Here is a 17,497-nt window from a genome sequence, read left to right as displayed (position 1 = left end):
GGCATCAATTTTTACAATACTTTGAATTAAACTGAATTCTCTGACAATTGGATGGAACTTAGATCTGCTATGTCTAAGAACGGGAAAGACGGCAAGGATGGTAAACCTCCGGTTAAACCGAAAGCTACGGATCTCCCTCCGACTGAATCACCGGTGACTTTGGAAGCTATATCGGAGTTAATTCAGAGGGAAATTTCAACCTCTGTTAGGGAGATGATTCGTACAGAAATTATGGGCTTTGTTAAAGACCTGATTCATACGGAAATCTCAACTAAGTTCCAGAAAATTGCCGATTTAATTGATAAGATGCAAACATGTATTGCGGAACATCAGTCGGCTATATCTGGTCTTCAAAAATCCGCGCAACAAAGTGAGCTTAAGATGGGGAAAGTCGAAGAAACAATTAATGTAATGAAGAAGAAACTTGACTTTTTGACTTTTAAAAACTCTGACTTGGAATCTAGAATGCGACGGCAGAATTTACGAATGATTGGCGTCAGGGAAGCCGTGGAAGCTAACAACCCTATGAAATATTTCTCCCAACTTTTAAAAGATGCATTCCCTACTGTATTTCCTGACCAACCACCGCTACTGGATCGTGTTCACAGAATCCCATCATACTCGTCTAGGTCAGATAGACCTAGGCATGTTATCTTACGTTTTCATTACTTTCAAGATAAGGAGAGACTGTTTCGATTCGCTCGATCTAAAGGTTTCATTGATTTTTCGGATCTTAAGTTCCGATTCGTGGAAGATTTCAGTAAACCAATCTGGGACCAACGGGTCCGTTACAGATCCGTGATGTCGGAATTCTATAAGATGGATTTAAGACCAGCGCTGCTGTACCCTGCACGTCTAAGGATTCGCATGTTAGATGGAGCTCTTCGTTTTTTTGATTCTCCATCGGATGCCCAGAGCTATCTGGATCAACTTTCATCTTCAACATCTTAATTGCCTTTTTTTAATTTTCTCCGTTGATCGGAGGCTGTGAATTGGTTGGTTTTAACTTTTCTGTGCCCTATTTGGGCAGAAAAGTTTACTTTCGATTTCTTAATATGGCTGCTAAACTTTCTTTTTAACTGCGTCATTTCTTTCTTTTCCCAGGGGATTCTGGGTGGTTACTTCCCTTTTGTCATCTTACGTATTTCCTGTGCGGCCTTAAATTTTGTAGTTTTTTTTAAATTTTATTCTGTTTTGCTTTTTATAATCATTTTATGTTAATAATCCTATTTTTTTTGTTGCTGTGTCTATTCATGAGTTTGAGGTTTATTGTGGTTTTTTTTAATATATACTTTCCGGCTTTTGTTCTGTTCTGTGTGTATTTTAATTGAGTTAACTTTTTTTTACTTATTTTTTTTACTGTTTTACAATTAGCTGATCCTTTTCATATTTATACCTTTTTTTTAGGGAGCGTATACCGGAAGTCATGGGGGTAGTTTTAGCGCTTGCTTCTTTCTGGCGGGTCTGCTTTAGATTTCGCCTTGGGGTCCTGGGGTGGGGGGCGGTGGGAGGGGCTTCACGTTTTAGTTTGTTTCTCTTTGGGCTATATACATTATTGAAGTATTGGTTACGTCCTTTTCCCCGGTATCTTTTGTATGTTCTGTTTCCTCTCCGGGTCTGTGGGTCGCGCCTATTGTCAATCCTCTTTGTTATGGGTTGACTTTAGGATTTATGGAACACTTTCATGCAATAACGTAAATCACTCACAAAAATTATGGTATCTCCGATCACTGCACGTCGTACGTGCGCGCACACCTTCCTTGGCAGCTAATATTCGCGGTACGCATGAGTTATAAGTCGAAAATAAAAAAAAAAAACAGAATCACAACAGAAAACATCCACAAACCATGAACACAGGGGTTTCCTTCAGTATACTCTGGTCCATGAACGGTGCCGGTAAACGGGTCGCTGGTGTAATAGTCGATTTGATTCATGGAATCAATGGAACCAGAGTCTAGGAATCAATGAAAAGGATAGCTGATAGAAAGATTCATTTTATCTTTAGAACAGAATTCAGAAGCACTTTATCATATCAGAGACAGGATTGTCACATATGATACACTGTTATGATGGTATAGAGTGTTGTGGATGTTAAACCTTTGCCCACACCCGAAATCCTGCAACATCCGGGTATGTTTCCTGCACTCCGGCAAAGTGTTTCTCATTATTTTCCAAGGTATGTGACGAACACTGCACACAATACTTAAGTTAGGCCTCAACAACGTCGTACACAGCTTGAACATAACATTCTAACTCCCGTACTTAGTACATTGATTTATGAAGTCCAATGTGCCAGAAGCTTTCCTTACGACGCGATCCACCATTGACGCATCTATCAGTCATTAGTGTATCTGATTTCCCATATCCCTCTGTTCTACAGCACGGGTCGGTGACCCACTGCTCATGGTGTTAGTCAAATGATGTACAACACCTCACTCACGTCTTCATAAATTTTTATAACCCATTTACAGAGAATTTGTTTATCTGCTTCAAGAACTGCTACAGTGATCATCGCTGTCGAGTACACCAGTAATCTTGGTGTAATGCCTAAATCCAGTTGATAACACTATCATTGAGATCATTAATATCGATGACAAACAACGGAGGAGCCAGCAAAGATCCCTACAGCACACCAATGGCAATTAACATCCAGTCAGAGAGGTAATCATCTGCTCCACTCTATGGCTTCTCCCATGAAGTCAATGTCTATTCAAACTTACGCCTTGAATGCCGAGGTATCATTGGGAAGACCTCGACAGTCCCTGGGAATTTATTGACTCTAATTTGCCTGAAGGCAACAAACACGTGTTCCTGTGTAATGTGTGACCTTGAGTCTGCTCTGCTGAACTTCCACAGAAACTTTCTATCTCCACAGTAAACACACATCCAAAACAAAATCCATTTAAGTCCATTGCCTTGTCTTTCGGATCCATGCGACCACTCTGATCATCTAGAGGACATATTTTGTCCCTTAATATCATTTAGCTCCTGACATACATGTAAGAGCTGTTGGATTCGACTTCAGCTTTTCAGCGTGAGCAAACTTCTGCTTTCTTTAAGCCCTCCTGATTTTCTTCTTATGTTCTCTCTCGCATTTCTTATAAACCTCGAGTACCTCATTTGCGCCGTTCTGACTAGAACAACTATGCATCTTTTTTTTCGTCACTAGGGCCTCAATTTCTCACTAAACCATGATTTCTAAACCTGTTATTCCCTCCTTTCATTCCGACAGCAATAAACAAACGGTGTACTCTTAAAATATCGCTTTTGAATGCCTCCTATTTACCAAGTACACGTCTGCCAGAAAACACCCCGTCCCAGTCCATACTTGTCCGATCCTCTCTGATGCCATCAAATTTAGCCTGTCTCAAATTTAGAATCATAACCCAAGGACCAGATCCATCCTTCTCCACAATTGTCTTGAAACAATTGCAATAATGATCAGTAGATGCAACATTTCAAGGTTTTTCCGCTACACATTTTTTTGACGCCAGCGCTGTTTCATTCCCTAATAGGAAATTTAGTATCGTGGTCTTTCTAGCTGAGAATTTATGTACTGATTTGGGGAACGCTCATGAACACAGTTGATAAATTCTGTTTCATCTAGCCCCCCTGCAGAATGGGAATCTTATTTAAAATGCAGAAGGTGTAAATCACCTTTTGTCACTCCTCATGCTTCTTGCAATAGTTAGCGATTTCTCCACAAATTTGATGCTCTAAAACCTGCGGACTGGTAGATGATCTGGAATACGTTGTCCATTTCGTATTCCACAGGTCCACCTATATAGTCCCTGTAGAGGACCTCCGCAATCTGTCCTGTCTGAGTACTGCCGTAACAGTTTCCCTGACCAGTAATGTCACCTCTCCCCCTGTAACTCATCAGCCTCAGTCACGTCTAAGACAATGGAACCGTGGAACATTTAGCTGCCAGTCCTGTTCCTATTACTTTTGGAACAGGCAACTATTTGGAGATCCGAAGCGTGAAAAGACATAGCTCAATCAGGTTAGCCTCAGGCAGCAACTCGCGTAGAATAATGTTTAAAGCTGTGGACAATCAGTGATTGGGAATGATTGACAAGATAAAATTAAAATAAGGCAGGGGTAAGTGCAGCGGCCATTGTTGGAGTGAACAGTGTTTCAGAGTGGATTTTAATGCTTTAGTTTTCTGAGAAATCTTTAGGAAGCGGACTGAGAGAGAGAAAGTGAAAAGCCTTAGGTAGGTTCTCTTTTCCCCACAGTTTATGTATTCTTTTTCCATATATATTTTTTGCTCAGTTAGAGAAGAATTCATTGGAGCTGGATCTGCCTCAACTCTGATTTACCCAGTAGGATGCGGAGCTGAAGAATGGGATATATATAGAGAAGCAGCTACACCCAAGTTGCAGGTCACAGGAAATTGAGTGACAGTTCGATAGGGAAAGGAGTTAAACAGCCAGTGCAGCAACCCCCTCAGTAGCAGGTAGACCACGTGGGATGTTGTTGGGAATATGGACTAAAAGAAGAAACTGACAACGTCCAGGTCTCTGACATTGAGTCCGGCTCTGTCACACAGAAGGGAATCAGGGAGAAGAGACGAGCTGTTGTGATAGGAGCAGGAGATTCTGTGGGCGAGAACAAGATTCTCGGATGTTATCTGCCCTCTTGGATCTCAGATTAAGCCCTCAGCATTCTTAAGTGAGAGGGCGAACAGCCAATGGTCGGGGTCCATGTACGTACCAATGATATAGGTTGGTAGAGTGACGAGGTTCTGCAAGGTGAGCTCGGCGTGGTAGGTGATACCTTAAAGGGCAGGACATCCAGTGTTGTATTCCCAGGATTGCTACTCGTGCCATGTGCTAGCGAGGGTAGAAATACGAAAATCATGCAGTTTAAGACGTGGCTAAGGAGTTGGTGTAGCAGCGAGGATGTCATATTTTCGTATTTGGGCTCCTCTCCGGGAAAGGTGGTACCTGTACAGAAAACACTGCTGCTTAACTACTGGATAGGTATACGGAGGAATTTAAGGTGGAAGGTTAAATGAAAGGCAGGGTTTAAGTAGGACAATGCAGGAACCTTTGCAGGGATATTTAAATCGACAGATGAGGTATCGGATTGCAGGATGGCTGATGTTGTTGCGCTGATTAAGAAAGGCTCTGAAAAGAAACACTAGAAATTATATTGTACGCATGTGAGCATGACATCAGTCGTAGGAACGTTGTGGAAGCTTTTTACGGGATAGGATATATAAGTATTTGCAGAAACATGGACAGGGTAGGGATAACCACCAGGGCTTCCTCCGTTGCAAGATGTGTCTCCCCAACCTTGAAGAGATTTTGGAAGTTACCAGGCAAATCAATGAAGGCAAGGCAGTGGCTGTTGTCTGCAGGGACTTTAGAAAGGCATTTGGCAAGGTCCCATATGGGAGGTTGTAAGGCATTCAAGATGAGGGAGTAGATTGGATTAGACATTGGATTCACGGAGAAAATAGAGAGTTGTCGTAGATGGCTGGCTGTGTAACTGATATTATGTGATGAGTAGAGGGATCCGAGAAGATTACAAGGATGATTCCAGAATGAAAGTCTCATCATATGCGGAATGACTGATGGCTTTGGGCGTTTACTCGCTGGAATTTAGAAAGATGAGAGTGGATCTCGTTGAAGCTTTTCGAATGTTGAAAGGCCCGGACAGAGTAGATATTGAAAGGATGTTTCCCATGATGGACAGTACATGACAAGGGGGCACAGACTCAGGAGAGAGGTGCGTCCATTTAAAACAGAGATGCGGATGGTAAATTTGTGGAATATGTTACAAAAGGCAGCTGTGGAGGCCAGGTCTTTGGGCGTAAATTGATAGGAATTGATTAGCACAACATCAAAGGTTACCGGGAGAAAGCTGGGCAGTGGAGCCGAGCAGGAGAAAAAAGTATCTGCCATGATTGAATGACAGAGCAGATTCGATGGGCTAAATGATGTGTTTCTGCTCCCATGTCTTATGGCTTTATGTCATATGGGATTGGTACTTGTCCTGTTCTTGTTTATCATCTATATCAATGACCCGGAAGAAAATGTGATCAACTGGATCGGCAAAGTTGCGAATAGCAAGGTCCTTTCTTACTGTCCACTACAACCCCAAGTTTGGGGATGTATTGGACAGCATAAAAGACGATCAGAAATTGCAGCAAGATCGGGACCAACTGGAAAACTGGGATGCAAAATGGCAGATGGAAGTACAGCCGTGCAAGGCATTGAACATCGTCAGAAACAACCTGGACATGCATTACACAGTGAACGGTTGGGCACTGAGGACTGCAGTAGAACAAAGAGAGCAGGGAATACGAGTCCATGATTCAATGAAAGTGGTGTCACGGATAGATATGGCCGTGAAGATAACATTTGGCATATTGGCCGTCATAAATCAAAGTATTGAGTACTATTGAAGCTTCACAAGACATTGGTGAGGCATAAATTGGAATGTTGTGCAGTTGTGGTCACATACCAACAGGAAAGAGGGAAATAAGATTAAAAGGGTGTTGAAAAAAATCACAAAGTTATTGCACTGATGGCGTTATTAGATAGACCAATAAAATATTATGAAGGGTATATAGAGGGTAAATATAAACACGATTTTCCACGTAGCTTGGGTGGGACTACAACTAGAGGTCATGGGATAAGGGTGAAAGGTGATATGTGTAAGGGGGATATAAGGGGAAATGTCTTCACTCATAGGACCGTGAGAGCGGTCCACTTCAATGTTTAAGTGGTTTGGATTTGAACATGGATATCATTGGTATGGAGAGCTATAACCCGGTGCAGATCGATGGGAATAGGCAATTTAAATGGTATGGCAGGAACTAGATGGACCGAATTGACTGATTCTGTGTTTTTCTTTTCTATGAATATGTCTCCCGTAACTACATCTCACTAACGGATATAATGGCATAATCCCACGTGCTCGCCAATGACCGAAGCTCATACGTGTTTCCTACAATGATTCTTGTTTTTAAGTATATACAACTCAGAATATTATTCAACCATGCTTAAACTTTCGACTCCTGACCTTTTATGTTGGCTTAACAGCACTCTTGCCACAAGCACTCCACGATCTGCTCTAGAACCCTTGTTCCCATTACCCTGCAATAATAGTTGAAACCACAAGCACCACTTCCCCTCCCTAGCGTGTAGCACCAGTAAAACAACTAACAAATATATTAGTCACCCTCTAGTTCAGTTGCAGACTCTCTCTTCTGTGGAGGTCCCAACGTACCTGGCAGAGAGTCCAATGATGCAAAAATCTGAGGTCCTTACTCCTGCATTGACTCCTTTACCACGTGATCATCTGTATAACATTCCTGCTTCTGACCACAGTAGAACATGCCATGGGCAGCAATCCTGCGACCACAGTCAATGAGGCCATATTCTTCAACTGAGCAGGTAACACCATAGACTCACTTTCTAGGACCTCATCACCCGTCCTGCCAATATCATTGATACTGACGTGAACCATGACGCCTGGCTGCTCACCCTTACACTTAAAAATGCTTTGGCTTCAATCAGAGATATCCGTAATCCTGGAACCTGGGACATAACAAACTATCCGGGAATTCCTTTCTCGTAGACATGCTCTAGTGTCATTTCCACTAACCAATGAATCGCCTATCGTTACAACTCTCCTCTTCTCCTCCTGTCCATTCTGATTCACTCAGTGAAGCAGCCCTGATCAGTATGGCTGTCCTCCGCAAGCATATCCCCCAACAGTATCCAAAGCAGTACAGCTGTTGTTAATAGGATCAGCCACAGTGGTACCCTGCAATGTCCCGTCCTGATAGTCAGACTGTTAATTGTGTCCTGCGCCTTGGGTGTAAGAACCTCTTTGTAAGTACTGTCAATCAACCACTAAGCCTTCCAAATAATCATCCATTTCCGCTGTAAGGTCTGAAGGAATCTGCAGCTCTTGCAGATTTTGCATCGGGGACAGTGGATGTCTCTCCATCTTCCTACATCCCACAACTACAATTGTCAAGCCTCCCCACTGCATTAACTGCAATAAGAAAGAAAGGCAGATATATTTTTTTAATGGGAAAAAGACCTGCGTACACTCTCCATCTCTTCGCTACAAAATCTATGAGCAAAGTTGAATGCCTCAGACTAACAGTGGCCCACTCACGCGTGTTGTCATGGGACTTCTATAACTCTCTTTCTCTGAATTTTAATTTTAATCTTGAAGTACGTTTTGTTATCCGTTTGTGGTATTTGTTGATTTTTAATACTTTATGCATGGAAGAAGTATTTATCGTCTGAAAACTAAATGGTAATTTGCAATCTCCTGTATAATCCAACTTCTTAATGCGGGGAGTGTTCTCAATCTCTTCATATATTGCTTGGTAAAATATGTCAGGTGAGTCTCTCCCTCTTAATAAGGTGCCTGTTGAAGTCAGAGTTGGGAATATCATGTTCACTTACAAGTTCCTAATAGAAGAATTACCCTTCGCTATTAAAATTAAGAATGTGCAATAAATAGATATGCTATTCTTGATTTTAAAAAAGAACTTGCAAGATTCCCTTAGCGCTGTTCATATCAGCAAATATGGGATAATTACAGTGAAATCATAAAGACGGAATATAGGACATATTTGGATATACAAAAATAATTATTCGTTGTCATTCCACTACATTGAGGCATTACATTGCAAATGATGACGAGATTATTATAAATACATAGTGTGGACACTACCCGTACAGTAACTGAAAATAACGCAGACTCCTGAGCAAAGAGCAGTGATTGCTCGTACCATAATATGAAATATTATTCTGAACAATAATAAAGTGTAACGCTAGAATTATACCTTTTCTTGATGACTGCTTACTTAATAGCATCTTCAGTGCGAATAACTCAGCCACGAGGACAATTCCAAGAGTATAGCAGACAGTAACGAATACTAAAATGCAAATTTATTCGATAAATTTAAACAGGTGCTACAATTTTATGATTCAGAGATTTTCAAAGATGAATAGTTACATTTAAGTACTAAATCTGCATAATCCTGAATTACCCGTAAAATAGGATTTGCAGAAAGATAACGACTATTTCGTGAAAAGCAGCAGCGGTGAATCAAATGGGTTATTATGACTTTAGGAAAAATACAAGTGGCTGCAAATTTCCACTGTAGTAAGAAATAATATGCACAGAAAAAAACGTCCTGGGTATATCTTAAGAGAATAATACCATTATTTCAGCAAAAGAGGCTTATATCCTGGAAAGAAAGACTCATGATCCAAGCTTGCTCGTTATTTTCTAATATTCATAACTGTTCCAAACCCCTCCACCCACCTCAGCCACCCCTTGACGCAACTAGACATGCACTGAATATGCAGAGATCAAAGTAATGGAATTGCAATATTAAACCAGAATGTGAAGTATACCATTGGGACCAGAAGAGTTTCTGCTTTTCCTCATCTGATCGACTATCATCTGCCCCTCTGTCAGATTATGGGATGGTTAATATGCAGTTTTCAAACATGGAGTTAATGGGAACTTGAGCTGGCAAACTGTGTTGAACATTTGTCTAAAGTCGTTGCAGTATTCCCTATCTGCATTAATATGCCGCATTTTGTTTGTCTCCCAGTTATATTAAACAGTAAAAACACTTTCTCCATCAGACGTCCAATTTCATAATTATCTCTCAAAGCAGTTTGCATTCTTTCCAGGCCAAATGGCATCACAGCCTTTCAGGATAAACACACTTAAAATAAACTCATGGTGAATTCCACAAAGCATTGTTGTGTAATCCTGGATTTGAAACTCTTCCTTCTTCACAAATACATCGAAACATCCCCGAGACCAACAAGTTTTGCAAAAAGGCTCGGTGACGTCAAAGATCACCAGCAACACATTCGTCAGGTTTGAAGCACAAATCTATGGGAGGGCTCTTGTTATCAGGAGGAAAAAATACCCGGAACAGCATTAATACTGTATTTCTAACTGGTGCTTTTTCCTATGTTTCCCCAAAACTACTGCACTGCAGTTATGTGGGAAAAGATCCCTTACAAAAACAGAGACTTTCTTCACCATGCTGCGTGGAATGGGTGAAAAGAAAAGATAGCTGGAAGCTCTAGATTCACCACCAAAGATACCCGACAAGAAGCAGCACACAACTGTACATGTGGGTAATATGGGTACAACACAGACAGACACACACCATACTTGCCATGAATATTAAAGTACAGCAACTGATAGGAAGTGGAAGGACATAGGTCAGAAAATTAATTCTTCCTGCACCAGCGCACACTGGCGAAAAAAATGAAAATTTTGTAATTCGAATTTTAATTGATTTATTGTTTTTACATTTTCTAAGATACAGTACATCGAAATGTGTGTCTTACATATTGTCCATACAGCTGAAATCATTGGTTGGTGTGGAAGACAAGATACTACAATAATCGAATGCGGAATAAAGTGCAACCGTTACAGATAAAATGCAGTACAATAAACTATAAAGAGGTAGATCATAACGAAATAAAATGTAGTGTCAAAAGTTCAGAGTGTCGTACTGGGGATCTTTCTAATAGTCTCATGTAAGTGAGATAGAGGCTGGCTGTACGTGTTTTCAGTCTTCGTATCTTCTGTCTGATGAGAGAGAACTGATGAGTATGCCTGATTTGGTGGGGTCTTTCATAATGCTGGCTACTCTATGCGGCAGCACGAATGTATGGCATAGACCACATAAATGAGGCTGGTTTCACTTATTTGATGACCTGCGACCAGACGTCTGCAGTTTCGTGCAGTCCATGGTAGAGCACCTGTCCCACCAAGAACTTATATATCGAGATAGGATACTTCCCATGGTGCTTCAATGAAAATTGGTAAGCTCGGCGGGCATGCAAATATAATTAGCTTCCTGAGGAAATAGAGGCATTGCTCTTCTTTCTTGGCCTTGGGGTGCATATGGTGCCACCAGGATACACAACTGGCGATGCTCATTCTTAGAAACCTGAAGCACTCACATACTCATTCTCAATAACGTTGATGTAAACAGGAAACTGCACACCGATGGAAGGAATGTTTTAAAATCCACAAGGTTACTAAGCTTCTTTATCCATCCTGTAGTCCAAATCCTTGACATTCTGATATGGCCTGCTAAGCTGATATCATTTACAGATGTGTAGATGAGTTGCGGCAGAATTTAGTCAGGCAGACCTTGAATGCTCAGGCAATATCATAGGATCAGCGGACAAAACGTTGTGGAATATCGGTGGTGAGTTTACAGTCTGTTGCCGGGAAATCACGGATCTAGTCGCAGAGGGAGGGATTATCGCAGAGGGTCTGGAATACGGTAATGGTTTTGTTTGGACTTTCCACACTGATGTACAAAATGCCTGATATGTGACAGATTAGCTACTAAAACAGCAATTGCCTACGCATTGACATCTCAATGAACTAAAAGCTTGTACCTTTTCTCTAAGTCAGAAATATTATTCGTTCCAGCGCAAGATAGGAATAAATTATGAGTACTCAGACAAAGATCACACTCCTCATCAAAAGTGTATGGAAATTCTCCAAGGTTTCAATGATAACACCTTGGCAAGGCCCTTTCTGGATTGCTATAATGAGACGATGACCCCAGTGACCAAACCCGGCTATCTCATGAAAACATTTGACTGGAGTTGAATATATTATTTATAAGAATTTTGTAGCATCCTGTGTCAAATACTTGATGAAACAATAAAGATTATACTAAATATTTTAAACTTCGGGGGCCTTTTGTAATTGACATCAGTGTTATCAGCCTAGATAAGAACTCGGATAATCAACAATGCTTTATATCATATACCTGAATGGGTGGAACCAGCTGGAGGACTGGAAATTTCTGTAACGACAATTATTGGACAAAATTCAGCAACTTCATCTTTTTAGGATTTTATTTTTCACTGGTTCTTAATACCGAATTCAACAAATCAGTTGAACAGAATATAAAATTTGCACGAAGATACCTACCAGAACAAACGACAAAGACATCTTCCTTGTGATCGCAGTCGTGTTGACCGAGTGGAGAGGAGGGACAGCTGGACAGATGTGATTCACTTCCTTTGCATTTCACTTCATCCAGCCAGATATCACCGACACCCTGATTCATTTTATCGGCCATTGGTGTCCAAAGGGCAAAGCCACAGCCTAATTGCCTGCAGACTACATTGGCATCGGCCAGATCCCAGGAATCATCACATACAGTGCCCCAGCTATTATTGGACATTATCTCCAACCTCCCTGAGCAATGGTTGTTGCCGCCAAAAAGACGCAAACTTAATTCTGAAAGCGATCAGAAAACGTTTATATAGAATTAATCACAATCTTTAAATATCAATTTAAACTGATATTGGAACTTGTAGCATCGTTCACCTGCTAATCGCTTAGCATCAGGCACATTTCGAGAATCGCAGTCCATTCTGCTGTCACCCTCCGATAATTTGGCTTCTAGTCACAAGAGAAAAATGCTAGTTATTATTTATATTTAATATCTATGTTTAAAATACAATTCGTCACGTCATGCATAGCTTTTGTTACCTTCACATTCAACTCTTGCATGCATCCTGTGGTCACAGTTATGTTTCCCCCACGGGTCTGCATGACACTGCCAAAGGGTCGACTCGTACGCAGAACATTTAATCTCATCCAGCCAAATTGGACCAGATTCCTTTCCAGATACATGGAAGTCATATGGAATAGATATCATGAGTCCACATTTCATTTGTTTACAGATCACTGTCGCAGACTTTGCATCTAGTGACTCGGAACAAATTGTGCCCCATGTACCGTTGTACAACACTTCAACTCTGCCTTCACATCGCCGATCTCCGTTCATCAGGCGCATTTCTTTGTGTTCTGAAAACAAATCAATGCAAAAGTCGTCACAATGTTTCAGTACAGCAACAAATTAATTTGTTTTTGTAATACAGAAAAACGCAAGTGATAGATATCTGCAATATATAAGAAATATAAATCCCCCGATATACATAATGGTAACATGTGGAAGGATAATCAAATCAGAAATAAGATAGAGAGGTATTGTATCAAATAGCGGGATGTAGAGGAGAGGAAATGTCGTTCTGTTGCTGAAATTGTGTTGGATTTCCTGCGAATTGCGAAGAACCATGCACTAAATCTGGATATTGTTTTCCTGGGAGATGAAGGACAAGATTTTTTTTTTAAATTTTGTCTCAGCATGATGAAGAGAGTGTGGCGAGCTGATGGAAGTAAATGGATGGAAATAAACGACAAATGTCCCAGGGATGTTTCAGCTTTTCGTAGGAATCGCTCCCTCCCTGTATCAACTGTCCATTATTGAGAAACCCCCTGTTAAATCCCAGGACTCTTTCTGATGCAAGTTCTTTAGATGTGACTATTTTGTTCTCTCTATACCGGACTTAAACAGTCTGCAAAGTTTAAGGAAAGATTCTCCTGCACCTCCTCGACTCTATATCTTGCAGATATTATTGCCCGTATTTACAATTTAATCCCCTTAGCGACTTGGAGGCTCTGATCAGCATCTGCATTCATTTGTCAAAACTGTCGCTCAGATGGGCTTCTGGTTCCCTATTAATTAATATTTCCAATCTGCTCGTAGTCGTTTCTTCCACCTCGTCCTGTCCTTCATTTGAGGAAATCAAATGCAACAGAACCTCGAGAAACAATGCTTGAATCTTCATCGAATTTTATTTATTCTTCAAGAATTGATATTGTATTAATGGAAGTTAGGTATTTATCTGCAAAAGAAAAACGCGTTTTCTGTTTGTCATTTTTTTTCTTCATGTTTATTTCTGTTGCGCAGCCGTTAGCAGCCAGACGCCTAGGATCAATACCGCCGCTGCCTGCAAAGCGTTCGTATGTTCTGCCCGTGAAGACCAGGTTTCTTCTCGCTGCGCCAGTCTCCTTCCAGATTCCAGACTTACTTTGGAGACTAAGCGGCCGATTATTGTTTTGTACTGAAAGGTGTAATACAGCATTGTACCTCTGAATGAACACACACACACACACACACACACATACACACACATATATATACACACAGTAGCCGACTGTTAATAGCTCACAATCTTACCATAAGCAACACATCAGCAATAGAACATGACATCAGCCGATCTGGTTGCTCTAACTATCACGTTAATTAATACATTTTCACGCTATTAGTGGGGCTGTCATTATTCTACACATTCACCACCTCTCTGTTTAGTTCTCAAAACTGTATGCATTTTATCTTTTGCAGTCCTGACAAAGGTACTCACACCCGAAATATTCACTATTTTAGTTCAAAAATGCAGAGGGAAAACATTAAACAGACAATCTATTGTTAATAGTCCTACTGAGTACCATAAATCGTTTCCCACATCTTGAAACTGATCACTCATATACTGCACTGCAGAAGATCAGTAAAATAGAAGTACCCTTACCGGAACAGTTAACTATCACATCTTCTTTATGGCTGCAGTCATGTTGGCCCCATGGAGCTGAAGGACATTTCCAAAGATGTGATTCATTACCCGAGCATCTCACTTCATCCAAACAAACTTCTCCAGTGCTTCTTCCACAGTAGTCAATATATTTCCTTTCCAAAGCATATCCACAGCCCAGTTGCCTGCAGACTACATTAGCGTCATCTAGATCCCAGGAGTCATCACAAACTGTTCCCCAGGATCCATCGTAATAAAATTCCAGTCTTCCAGCACATGCATCATCGCTTCCGGACAGCCTTAACTGCAAGTGATCTGTTGAACAGAAATATATGAGATTATTTATTCCATTACAAACTGAACCATTTAGCTCGTTCGCATTTCTGCAAGTTCTTCTGAGAGAATATTTTGTAAATAATTGTACAATGACATCACTGAATATTTTAAGCTGCAGATGCTTACTTATAAAATCTAAAAACAAAAACAAAAAGCGCCCGAAGACTTCAGTATCTCATTCAGCACAGTTTGGAGATTTACAGCGAAGGTGGAAGCTCCGTCACTGGTTGATATCTGAACCGTCATGGGTTCTCGCACGTCCTAACAGAAACAGGCGTGTATTGGATTTCCCATGTACTGTTTTCTTTGGCCAAGGCCCCGTATTCAGGACCATACATGAATCAGTGTGTCCAGCATTTAATACGCTGATCTGCGGGAATCGCATAATTTATACTCGCATATGTTCACGGTTTGTAGCCTAATCGGCTCTTCGAAGCGACTCCCTGCAGTTTGCTGGATGTGATCCCCTCCTCGGAGGAAGAGTGGTTCATATCGTAGGGAACTCAGTATCTATCACTTTCGCTCTAGTCCATGACCGGCTGTCCAATTACAATAACTTTCGGGACAACTTGAGATTATCAGACGATCCATTTGCCAGCAATGAAGAAGGAACGGCTGTGAGTGCACTTATAACCATATAACCATCTAACAATTACAGCACCGAAACTGGCCATCTCGGCCCTTCTAGTCCGTGCCGAACGCTTACTCTCACCTAGTCTTACAGACCTGCATTCAGTCCATAACCCTCCAATCCTTTCCTGTCCATATACCTATCTGTTTTTTTTTGTCTTTAAATGACAATATGGAACCTGCCTCTACCACTTCTACTGGAAGCTCGTTCCACACAGCCACCACTCTCCGAGTAAAGAAGTTCCCCTTCGTGTTACCCATATACTTTTGTCCCCTATCTCTCAACACGTCCTCTTGTTTGAATCTCCCTATAATCTCAATGGAAAAAGCCTATCCACGTCAACTCTATCTATCCCAGACAAAATTTTAAATACCTCTATCAAGACTCCCTCAACCTTCTACACTCCAAAGAATAAAGACCTAACTTGTTCAACCTTTCTCTGCAACTCAGGTGCTGAAACCCAGGTAACGTTCCGGTAAATCTTCTCTTTATTCTCTCTATTTTGTTGACATCTTTCCTATAATTCGGTGACAAGAACTGTACACAATACTCCAAATTTGGCCTTACCAATGTCTTGTACAATTTTAACATTACATCCCAATTCCTATACTCAATGCTCTGATTTATAAAGGTCAGCACACCAAAAGCTTTATTCACCACCCTATGCACATGAGATTCCACCTTCAGGGAACCATACACCATTATTCCTAGATCTCTCTGTTCTCCTGCATTCTTCAATGCCCTATCATTTACCGTGCATGGCCTATTTTGATTAGTCCTACCAAAATGTAGCACCTCACACTTATCAGCATTAAACTCCATCTGCCATCTTTCAGCCCACTCTTCTAACTGGCCTAAATCTCTCTGCAACCTTTGAAAAGCTGCTTCATTATCCACAACGCCATCTATCTTAGTATCCTCTGCATATTTAATCATCCAATTTACCACCCCATGATCTAGATCTTTAATGTATATGACAAACAACATTGGACCCAGTACAGATGTCTGAGGCACACCACTAGTCACCGGCCTCCGAACTGACAAACAATTATCCACCACTACCCTATGGCATCTCCCATCCAGCCAACTCTTGAATCCATTTTACTACTGCAATATTAATACCTAAAGTTGAACCTTCCTAACTAAACTTCCGTGTGGAACGTTGTCAAAGGCCTTACTGAAGTCCATATAGACAACATCTACTGCTTTACCCTTGTCAATTTCCCTAGCAACCTCTTCAAAAAATTCGATAAAATTAGTCAAACCTGACCTTCCACGCACAAATCCATGTTGACTGTTCCTAATCAGACAGTGCCTATCCAGATAATTATATATACTATCACAAAGAATTCTTTCCATTAATGTACCCATTATTGACGTCAAACTTACAGGCTGATAATTGCCAGGTTTACTCTTAGAACCCTTTTTAAACAACGGAACGGCATGAGCAATCCATCAGTCCTCCGGCACCATCCCCGTTTCTAATGATATTTGAAATATTTCTGTCAGAGCCCCTGCTATTTCTACACTAACTTCCACGAGGGAAGTGAACACTTACACGAGAGAATATCGTGTCAGGAAGGACTTGGATACTTATCCGCTTTTATGTTCCTCAAAAGCGCCAGTACTTCCTCTTCTTTAATCATCAAACTTTCCATAACTTCCCTACTTGTTTCCCTTACCTTAGACAATTCCATACCCTTCTCCTTAGTGAATACCGAAGAAAAGAAACTGTTGAAAATCTCCCTCATCTCTTTTGTTTCCACACATAGCTATCCACTCCGATTCTCTGGGACCAATTTTATCTCGCACTATCCTTTTGCTAGTAATATACCTGTAGAAACCCTTTGGGTTTATTTTCACCTTATTTGCCAAAGCAACCTCATATCCTCTTTTAGCTTTTCTAATTTATTTCTTACTATTTTCTTTACATTCTTTATATTCCTCCAGCACCTCATTTGCTCCATGCTGTCTATATTTATTGGAGGTATCTCTCTTTTTCCAAACCAAATTGCCAATATCCCTTGAAAACCATGGCTCTCTCAAATGTTTAACCTTTCCTTTCAACCTAACAGGAACATAAAGGTTCTGCATCCTCAAAATTACACAT

This window comes from Mobula hypostoma, chromosome 8 (assembly GCF_963921235.1).
Source record: "Mobula hypostoma chromosome 8, sMobHyp1.1, whole genome shotgun sequence".
Taxonomy (NCBI): domain Eukaryota; kingdom Metazoa; phylum Chordata; class Chondrichthyes; order Myliobatiformes; family Myliobatidae; genus Mobula; species Mobula hypostoma.
This window is presented reverse-complemented; position numbering follows the sequence as displayed.